The sequence below is a fragment of the Corvus brachyrhynchos genome, unplaced genomic scaffold, assembly GCF_000691975.1.
Source record: "Corvus brachyrhynchos isolate BGI_N302 unplaced genomic scaffold, ASM69197v1 scaffold7, whole genome shotgun sequence".
NCBI lineage: Eukaryota > Metazoa > Chordata > Aves > Passeriformes > Corvidae > Corvus > Corvus brachyrhynchos.
In genome coordinates this window covers 4,937,918-4,949,568 of record NW_008239054.1, presented here as the reverse complement: position 1 = coordinate 4,949,568, position 11,651 = coordinate 4,937,918, and the positions used below count along the sequence as shown (strand labels likewise).

General features: G+C 35.7%; 1 long non-coding RNA gene across 1 annotated transcript; it reads right to left on the bottom strand.

The window, feature by feature from the left end:
• Positions 1-310: 310 nt before the first annotated feature.
• Positions 311-11,422, bottom strand: LOC108447884. The gene is made up of 3 exons (XR_001863588.1): positions 11,344-11,422; positions 5,680-5,754; positions 311-542 (listed from the first exon to the last, which is right to left on the bottom strand). It is a non-coding gene; the product is annotated as an uncharacterized LOC108447884 (long non-coding RNA).
• Between the last annotated feature and the right edge of the window lie 229 nt (positions 11,423-11,651).

Genomic DNA, 11,651 nt, shown 5'->3' with positions numbered 1-11,651 from the left:
AATTCCAAGACATCTAAACAAGGAATAAGGTAAGTAGATATGATGCTCATCTTGCTTTTATAACGTCAGGGGTTTGCTGGCAAAGTGGAAAAATTTTATTAATTATTATTTTTTATTTTTTAAAAATTTATTTATTATTTTACTACTTTCTGGAACAATATTATTATGTTATAATGGAAAAAGCATAAAACAGGGTACAAAGATACAAAGATAACAGTTAATTATCCAAATTTCTGTATAATTTATTTCATTAGATGCATTTAATTATAACTACAGAACTATTTAGACCTATTAAGAGCTAGAATATAAAACTAAGTTTTCATAGGTAAAAATAACATTTTTTACAACATGTTTAGTTTTTTAAGTTATATGAATTACTTCAAGTATTTTCAAAACATACTGACAGCTAGATATGGAAAACTAATGCCTATTAAACAAAAAAAAGAAAAAAAGAAAGAACAATGTAATTTCTCTGCAGACCTTGAAACTATCGCCAGCAAGGACAGGACTCCATAACCTTCCGATTTCAGGAGAGAATATCCCTGTAATTAAAATGGAACAGAGCTTGGGGAGTCAAGAAATTGCAGAAGAACAAAAAACATCAGGCTAAAAACAGTAAATCAAGAGCTGACTCCAGGGAGGAAGGGGTAGATCAAGTGGGGCTGGAAAATAGGACTAAAACTCATAAGAGTTGGGCAGAGATGTGCAAACAGGAAAGCACAGTAACGCAGCAGGAGAACTGAGAGGAGCACCCAGCAGAAAATGTAACTTTTGTATTCCTTGGTTCTTCTAGACTGTCTGGAGAATCAGAACCAACAAGTACTGCCTTACTTATTTTTTTTTAATTCATGTTCCTAATGTATTCATATTTTTGGAAATTCTAGGAAAATCTTTTTTCTATTTTAAATTTAACATTCATGCATACCCACTAACAACATGTTTCCAAAAAGCCTACATGGCTCAACTCTAAAGGCACTTGAGACATTCCACTTTCATCCAGAGGGGGACTGTAACCAGATCTCACACAAAAACATTTTACAGTAGGCTTGTTCTGGATTTCATTTGTTAAATTCTGCTATTTGTTATCTTTCTGGCTTATTTCCTATGAAGAAAGATCACTTTAAAGGGTCTCAACTACATATGTTAAGTGAGGACTTTGGTCAGGATAGAGGGAGTTTTCATGCCTATGTAAGGTCAGAAAAGGTCATTTGTGGTTGAGCATGTCAGATATATTGTGGGAAAAGGTCCAGCTCCAACTCAGGGAATTTGACATACATACATTTTTAGGTTTAATCTGTGCTGTAAGATGCAGATCATATGAGTTCCACCTGAGCTGAGATGAAGACTCAGTCAATCTCTGACAAATGTCTGCTCTCCAGAATGATGTACAGGGGTTCCTACAGTCAACTCATATCTCCATTTTGGATGACAGTGTTTCCTAAGCCCTGAGATAGTCATGCAAATGTATTACCTTTCTCATACTAACACACTTCTTAATCTGGGATGGGAGATGGTTGACAACACATGTAACTGTCTCTGTTCCGTCATGCACATATAGACCTTCCCTCAAGACACTTGGACAATGATGAATTCCATCTAGCCCAGTGCTCAGTCATATGCATGGTAAAATATCTTTCTTTTCCAGAAACAGAGTGCCAGAAAACTCACTCAGCTAAAAGCTAAGGGACCAAAGTGCTACATACTCCTGCAGCCTGCAGGAGCTGAAATTCATAGCTCTCACTTTTCCAGGAAAGACCCTTTATCCCTGGAATATTGATTAGGCTTAGGACTCGTTCACCTTTCATCTTACCTGAAAAGGTGAGGGCAGTGTCAGAAAATAAAAGATGGGCTGAGTAACTCAATATGCAGCTTCAGCTTATGCAGTCTCAGCTCAAGTACCCAAATTACAGGAACAGTAATACTCCAAGTGCCATTGTCCCATGTAGGCCAACATCCAGCTTTAAGAATTCTTCACTCTTTGAGTTCATATCTCTTTATTGACTAGGTAGATATGGAGTTAGAAAACTAGTTTATATGTCTTAAACTATCCTTGCTATGACCTTAGGTCTGTGTTCATTCAGGTGCTGTGTGTCCAACATGGGTTGTCTGATCCTGACTACAACTGCAGCCTGCTACAGTTTCAGCCCACTGCAGCAGCAGGAGAATGCTAGTAAGCATTGCAGACACTGTAAAAAACCACAGCATATCAAATAGAAATATGAAAAATTATAAAACACACCTGATGGTTGTAAAAGGGAGGATTAAAGTTATTCAGTGATTATAGTTGTTGCTAGTTTGTTCCCAAAATAGTAGTCTACTACTTCATCCTCATATGAATCCTTTTCATAAACCATTAGAAAAGGGTTACCATGTACGTGGAATAATAATGCTATCCAGAATGGCAGAAATCTCTTTCTTAGCAAGAGAAGACATAAAGTCAATATCTTTCAAGACCACCAAAGACCTTAGCTCTCTTCAGTCTATTTGCTACTGGTAAATGCAAAATAAGAACTAATTGCATTAGTAAAGAAAATGTTGATAAAATTCATTTAAGGAGTTGCATCTCCTCCTACAACACCTGCAGTTAGCCATTTGACTTAATCTACTTCTTCATAATGCATCATAAAGCAGTAAGCACGGTAGGAAGAGTTTCAGTGGCAGCCATAGTCATTGTTTGCCCTTGGCAGGACCCTGTTCAGTACCCAATGTCACAATCTAGCTATAGAAGTTCCTATTAAATAAAGTTGTGTTCAGAGCTTTATGAACTGAATAGCAGTGAACCTAAATTATATTTTAATTAATCACTAAAATCAATGAAATATGTTCTCTCCAACAAGTGAGAGTTCTACCCATCATTTCTTCTCTCTGGTATATTACAGATATGAATGTAGAAGTAAGTGAAACTACACCTCACTGGAATGAGGACAAGTAGTTTTATTCCCAGTAAAATTTGAGAGAATTGTGTAGGATGGCCAGATTGATGATATTTACAAAGCCCTATCCTATGCTGTCACAGACAATCTTAAAGGATTGAGAAGAAAGAATATGTTCCTTTGCACCGTTCATCTATCAAATCGGTATGTACCAATTTATCTCTTTTTCTGTCACAATAAATTAAGCAACAATAGCAAATTTCTGCTGGCAAGTGACATGGTCAGAAGACTGGCACTAGCCTACAGATGGCTGCAATCTGGATCTCCCTCTCTCCTCAAATGTGAAACTTTCTTATAAAAATGTTCTGCGACTATGGAAATGTATCTGCATTCTACCCTCTCCTGAGCCCTATTAAGGTAACTGATAGACTTTAGATTACAGTGACTTGAAAAAAATTACTTTTTTAGTATAAAAAAGAGAAGACATCCAGAGAATAGAAAAGAACAAAAACCTACCTTTTCAGTAAAAACAGAAGGCAACAGAAGCTTTGGAACAAGTGCTTGCCAATAGAAGGATTTCATGCTCTTGTTAATTAAAGGAACAAAGAAAAAACAGTGCAGCAGGCTGTATCCTACATAACAGCTTCTACTAATAAAAAGTAATAGACAATTTCCTGCATTCAATTCTTTTGAATACTATTATACAAGGTAATAGAGTTTTGGAAATGGAAGTCCTAGCAGCCTGTCAGAAAGAGCTTTCTTCCACTTTTTTTTATTAAATGACTAAGTGCAGCAGTCTGTGTCCTATCTCTCCCTCTTGCATCTATTGGATTGTATTATTTTACATTTTGATTGAAATGATGTCACCAGCAGATAAAAGCCTGGCCCAGGCATTGTAATTGAATCAGCCTGAGTTGTTTATTCTAGTGATCTACAGCAATGCTTTCCTTGTCCTAACACAGAATACATAAAAGATCCCCTCTTGTTTAACATGCTACTGATTAGATCTATTTTTTTTAGAAGAAGGAGGAATCAAATTGGGGGGTCGAGAGAGTAAGAACTGGAGTTTAGGGGGAAAATTGGAAAAAACAGAGGAGAAGAGACACCATCTGCAAAACTTTCCATGTGTGACTGAAAGTTTAAACAAATAAATTTCACATGACATCAGTACCAGATGCAAACAGATTTGATTGACAACATTTAAATAACAGTTAATGGGAACATCTACGATTTTTGGAAGGTTTTCATGCTTAGGTCCTAAATCAGACACGTTCAAATTTTTATTTTAAAATAATATTAATCTTGAAAGAAGAAATATTTTAAATTACTGGGGGGGTTACTGCTATAAAAATACAGTGTGTTGGATATTAAATTATTGTTATTAACATGTTCTGTTTTCAGTTAAAGCATTTTACATTTAAAAAAGAGTTAAAACAACCTTCCATTTCACAAGCAGTTTCAAAAGTTGCTTTCTTCGGTAATTATTTTAAGAGAAAGTATGTCTTTTTACGCTAAGTGCTGTTTCTTTGTTTTTTGTAGGTACACCCCCCCACATGCCCACATGTCCCTGCCCCCTCTCTGCCCCTTCCCTCCCTCCCCCCCACCAAAAGCCTCAGTCAAATAAAGGAAAAATTGCACTATTTTATATATATCATGTGGACACCTTCACACAAAACTTCTTTAACTGCATTTTTGGTGGTGGTAGCGGTGGTGTTGGGTTTTCTGGTTTGGGTTTGGCTTTGGGGCTTTTACTTCTGGGTCTTTCCTTAAAATAAAGTACAATCATACAAGGTTTAGTAGTAGTGCCAAGACGAAAATAAGCCAAGCCTATCAGGCAATTTCCAGAACTGTTTTCTAATTTAAACCTATGTTTTCAATTGTTTGCCTCAAGTCTGAAGCTGGAAGTTTATTTAATTTGCTATCTGGAGGAGGAGGAAATAAAGATGCAATCTGAGAAAGTATTTAAGGGATAAATAGATTTTTTGAATACAAATAAAGAACTACTTTATTAACAACTACAATTAATAAAATAGTCATGGAAATGGCTATTAAAGATATTCGTGAAAAATTTAATTTTGGAAACTTTTTACAATCCCATTTTTTAATATAGGCAACAACTGTAACAAGACTATTTTCCATAAGTGAATATTTAAGTCAGCAAAAAATTTTTTAAAAAATAAAATAAAAATCCATCTACAATTTCTATATATATCTTAATTTACTGTTATTTCCTATTTGCTACAATGTATAAATAAAAAATACATTTCCTATATCATTTGCAGCCTGTTTAGCACTCCTAATAACCGAATTACAGAATTCACTTCCTAATAATTGCTGATACCTAACTAAAAGACCTTAGAGACCTTCATTTTTTTGTAAATCATTTATTGTCCTCATGGTATCATTATCTGAAAGCATTTTTAAAATGTACTTATTAATATTTCTAGTCAGTAATGAACTCGGAGTTAGGAAGGCACAAGATGCACTATCTACATTAATAAATGTGTTTGTTTGGAGTGTATTGTAATGAGTGTATTTCGACTGAAGTTAACACTTTAATTCGCATTGATCAGATCAAGTTGGGTAATAGTCTTCACAGTTATCTTGGTTTTCAAAACTGCTACTCACTATGAAAGTACTCATTTCATAAAACCAAAACTGAAATAAAGAAGAAATTCATTCAGATCTATCATTAATGATTTTGAAACAAACTCATTGCTTCATTTATATACAAATGTGCATCACAGTTGACTTTTTAACATAGAGACAAACTGTTCTGTGACCACGTAGAGAGACCCAGACTCACCAAAGCACCGATCCATATTCAGACCCCAGAGCTGGTTAAATATAATTTGCATCACAGAGGTTACACATTTGGTCTCTGGGAAAAAAAAAAAAGAAAAGATAGGCAATGTTTATTTAGCCTCCCTTCAATACTCTCCAGCAGCTGCCTCAGGGAATAGCACTCAGAGGAACATCCCAATATGCCATGCTTTTTCTCACCATCACATTACTTTCTTGTTAAAGCATAAATGGTTGGTACAGACAAATTGATTTCAACAAAGGAAAACCATTGTGAACATGAGCTCCAGCATTCAATCCCCTTAAACATGAACAGACATTTATTTATAATTCAGAGATGCAGAATTAATTTTTTAATAGCAATTTTCATGATTTTTGGAGTTTCCACTGTGAATTCCTCTGATGTCTGGAGGTCCAGCAAACATCCTACTACCATCAATGGGATTCCCTATTTTAATGGGAGTTGGTTCAGACACTGTCAGCAGAAAGGTGTGAAGAAAAAGAAAAGCCTATAACTTCCATTTATTGTTTGTAGTCATTTCCTTTTATTATTTGTAGACAGTCTCTTATGAGAGTCTTTCCTTGTGAGATTTGCAGCCACAAGCACATTTGATAAATCAGTTTAGGACTTGTGCAAGCTTATCAAAATCAAACTAAACTTTCAAACCTATTAAAGCTTGCAAAAAGAAATGTAAGGTGGCAAAACTTAATGCCAAGAAGTGAAAAGAGTGACCACAAAACAGAGAGCCAAACAGTAGTGCATGTGTCACAAGTGCAGAAAAACATGAGAGAGATGATGCATGGCTGTTTGCTTCATTTAAATAATTTCATATTAAAAGACACTCAAATCCCACTACTAATGATGTTTAAGCTGGAAGATAGACCCTATACCCTTCCTTCCTCCAGTGCTCTATGCATGTGGAAGTCATCTGTATTATCAACAAGATCACATAAGACAGTAATTTGTTGGGGTTTATGGGTGGGAATGGCAAAACTGAAGTTCAGAACATAGATTTCACATTAAATCGTGTGCTTTTAAATCCTGAAAAAAACTATATTTTTTTTCCTGTCTTTAGCTCATTCAGGAACCTGCAAAGAGTGCTCAGCTAGTATTGGTAGAAACATTACTAATATTTCAGGTCTGTCTTTAATCACAAAACTAGGCTTCAATACAAAATAAAAAGAGCAGCAAGATGCTGGAATTTCAAATACATCCTGTCTCTGACCAAGATATGGAATACAGGAAGAAATAGGGTGTTGATGATAAGAAGTGGCAGTTTCTTCGATCAATTGTCTTGTTTTGGATATAAACAATATCTCACAAACTAAATCAAACTCTTGCTAAAGCAACTCGAGTAAGAGACCAGATTTTCAAAAATGCTGTGACCCAGCAGAGTGCCCTGACGTCAATTATTTAGAAAGCTAATTGAGAAATCCAATATGCTATCATGCTTTTGAAAATTCTGATCCAGACAATGTAAATAACCACCAAGATAGCCAAATACACGAGTCCTCCTGCTTTTTCTCAAAAAAAATCTGATACTGATACTTCAGCTGTGATTTGTCTTTTCTTTTAAAAAATAATTAATTGTAGCAGCTATGCAGCTCCTTCATAAAAGCAAAACAAAACAAAAAAACTGTGTTACATTCTTACTATTAAGGAACAGTAAGAAAAAAAAATAAAAATAAAGATGTTACTGTCCGTCTTTAAAGCGTTATTATACACTAAAACAAAGGTAGAGACATGGATAATTCTTTGGGTATATATATGCATATATATGCACACATGAACATACACATCAGAAAAGCATAGGGTACAATTTCCTTCTATATTATTTATGAAAAGACCTAAAACCTGATTAATCTCATTGTACAAAATGTGATTCTTTCATAAAATATACTGCAGTTGAGAGAAAATGTGTCTGTGTAGCATATTTTTTCATCCAAAGTGTGAATATTAAAAAAAAAGTTTACATGTCATCCTGTTCCATCTTTGCATGTACTTGCTCTTTATCTCTAAAGCAGCATACGTTCCATATGAGAGAGGGGGTTGCCATGGTATCTGCACTTTAAAAAATTGAATAGCAGATCTAAAAGAAGCATAAAATCGATTTAACAAGTTGTCATGTAAGTTACCCTGGCCATAAGGATGAGGTCTATGCACCTATTTCTACATAAAAATGTTTATTTTAAAAAAAAAAAACAAACCACTAATTGTAATTTTTTTAGTCACAGAACTGAATACGCTCTTTGTCAATCGGTTGGTCTCATCAACTTATGAATCAGTTGGGCATGCATGTGGATTTTCAATCACTTTTTTTCCCTTGTCTCTTAAAAAATACAAAAAAACACAGAAGCAGTAAAGAAATAACTCTAAGCAGTGATCCTAATACAGAAGATAAAATGCTGACATATAATGAGACAAAAATAAACCTAACTTAAAAATTCATTTATTAGCTTCTTACTCATTCTGAAGAAAAGATGTTTCAATAAACACCTTGAAAATGGGCATATCTCTTTTTTTAACTACTCAGAAGAGAAGGCTTCATAACTCTTATTTTGGGAATTCCTTCAGTCACAGGCACAAAATAGTCACTTACATTTCCAGTGCCCAGTCTGCAGGGGAAGTCAGAGCGCTCTTGCCTAGTTTCAGAGGAAAATTAAAGCAGCTGTGGTTTTCCTCTGTTTGTTGGTTGGTTGGTTGGGTTTTGTTTGATTTGTTTTGTTTGCTAAAGAGAGAAAAATATGAATGGAAGAGGACAGGTGGAAGATGACAGCTTGTTCCAACACTGCATCCTCTCAACTTCTCTGCAGGATAGGTTACCACCAACTCATTGAGTAAACCCCACACAGGATCATTACCTCTGACAAACACCCTCCTTGGAGCAGTACAGCCTTTGGTAAAAGGCTATGTTTCCTAGCAACTACTAAGAGCCAGTGCCTTTTAATAAATTAACCCCTTCATATGAGCATTGGTGACATCTCAAATCACAGAAGGACACTAGAGATTTTATTTTCATTTTCAATGGGTTCAACTGTCAAAACTTGCCTGATGAAATCATTCCTGAACCTGGAAATTCTTTTAAGGATTGGATTTGTTCACTGGAATACATAATCCCAGCTATGCTCAAATAGAATTATGCTGATCTCTTGTAAACCCATACAAAAATCAAAGGCCGCTTCACAGAGAGTTTCCAGAACTTTGTATGCCAAGTTTGGCTAAAGTTAGCTCCCAGAACAGAACAGTCCTAAAACACAGCCAAGGTGGATGTTCAAGACAAAGTCCCCAGAGAAGCCAAAGACACTGCTCCTGGTGCAAGGTGGGTGTGCAGCCTTATTGACTTGCTCTCCACTACTCTGAATGTAAATTTCTTATTGAAATAGGAGATGAACATGAGTGGAAGTAAGAGCAGCTCTTTGGCTCAAGAATCCCAAATAGCTGGCATTATGGGGATTACAGAGCTCAGGTAAATGCCAGAACTGTCAAATAGGAGAAATATGAGTCAGTGTTAGGGAATACAGGCAGAAACTGTGCTAAAAGTAAGAAGGGGACAACCTCTCTACCTGATTATTTACTTATATCCTAGACCTCAGCCATGGCTCATTGCTTGTCTAGGTTTGCTCTCTCTCAATGAAGTACCTCTAGATTAACAAACTAGCTCCCAAATTTATATAAAGTTCACCTACCTACTGGCATGTGCAACCTGAGGAATTGGGATTCTCCTAAACACATCTCTCTATGCCATGATGCACCAGAAGAAGCATCAGAAAGCTCAAAGAGATCCAATGGTTGAACCACAGAACAACCATTACTGCAGGCTCTATCAAAAAGGACAAATGTGCCTCTTTTTAGACACAGGCACTACCTGCACAACTCCTGTTATTTTCAGAGAGATGGAAACATTTATGTGAAGTTGGGTGAGAAGCTGAGCTAGCTTTTTTTGCTTCTTCCAATGTGCTGAGTAGCAAAGATTTATTTAGTTTTCTTAAGGCAAGCTCACGTTTTCAATACTTTGTGTGGAAAATGAGGGAAGTATAATTAACTTCCACCTATCTAGGAGATCACCATGCTTACAAAACACCTGAAGTATTCTACTGGATTTAAATCCAATGTCTTAACCAAAGAGTTCCCAGCTTCTGCCTGCAGTCTTTGGCCTAATTCATGGTACAAAAAGAGTCTTGTCCAGTTATGCTCTAGCCATTAGTAAAACTCACTTGGCTTTTAATCCTAGTCCTGCCTCAGTAAGAAAAATGTCTAGTTGGCTAAGAGTTAAGATCTTTTCATGACATGAGTTCAGAAAACCAGGTTCATCTCCACCTCTCACAGTGTTCTGAAAAAGTATGTATGCAAGAGTAAAAATCCATTTCAGACAGAAGTGCCAATTGTATCAATTTTGCACACTCTCTTTTATGCTTTATGCACTTTCCCAGAGACACCAAGCTAAACCTTATGGAACACATTTAGGGAATTCTTTTTTTTGAAAGGAAATGTAGAAATTTTACCCAAAATGGTGACTTCAAGAATACATCTAAACCAAACTCTCCCCCACAAACATGGCAAACTCATGATAAAATTTGTAAAAGAGGCAACCCTGACTGACATGGATAAAAGGAATGCATTGTTCTAGAAAAAAATGTGCCTTTGCTATGAATGACATTTCATATTTTAATTTCCATATTATTCTGAGCTTCTTTGCATTTTTTATTACTTTGGACTCAACTGTTTATATTAATACCCTCATCTTTCTACCAGCTAAGAACAATTTATTTTGTATCTAGTAAGGCATTAAGTATTTCCAATTACTCTATTCAACACATGTTAGACATAATAGGTTTGTCAGAAAAGGACTGTCCATTTGGCTATTGTATTATGCTCCTCTTCAAGTCTCTTAGTCTTCACTGCTTCTTAATAACCTAATTAATTTTAGGTCATGTGCATTTCTCACCACCATCCTGCTTCTTCTGCAGGAATAAAACATAAGAGTACCAGTAGAACCACCATAACTAATGTCAGGATTTTCTTCTTAAGACGTTTGATAAATTGTCTAAATATATATGTGCTTTGAGTTACAGGACTCATTAAAAAATAATCCTTTTTTAAGGCTGAGAACCATAATTAGATCAGGATTCGTGTCTGTCAAGTTGCCTTTTTTATATCACTAGATTAGGAATTTAATACATAATACATAGTAGACCCCAGGCCTTCTCCAGAGCTACTTTGGGTTGGATCCACAGAGAAGGTAAGGGTAGAATGTATTTCAACTAATCTTTGAGGCCTACAAAGTAGTTATCAACATTTGAACTATACATTTGTTATTTTTTTATAGCCAGTGGATGAAAAGGCATTTCTAAGACACAGATCATCTTCTCAAAAGGTAGATGCCTCAGCTGGGTGAGAGAAGGGCACCCGTGACGCTCACTGGCTGTAAAGGGATTCTAAATGACTCCCTTAGGTCTGGAAGGACAAATCTGAAGTGAGGTGGAATCAGCCACATCCCAAGGCTCAGAAGAAGTGCCTACCTGCAGATCATTCTCTGGACCGTACCTGTAACTGCTTTTGTCTTGAGACAACAGCTGTGCCTATCTTCTAAGTCTAACAGGAATCAAATATGAGATTATCTTTTACATATATTAATTGGGTTCTGCTGTGGTAAGCCTTCAAACTTACCAGATCAAGCCAACATGAAAGTCATCAACTGAAGTACTGCACAGGTCCTAATCCTGCTGCTCGTTCTAAAGAAAACATAAAATATTTCTGGAAGATAAAATTCAGTTAACTTTTTTATAATGTCTGTTTTAGAGAAACAGCATGTATACACATAAATATTTAAATACACACACACACACACATATATATCCATATCTATATATATCCACATATATGCGAAGTAAGTCAATAAAGGAACAAAATGGGCACAGAATCAAAAGTTAGAAATAGAAGAATTAAGCACGCAAATCTAAGTGACACTGGGAGTG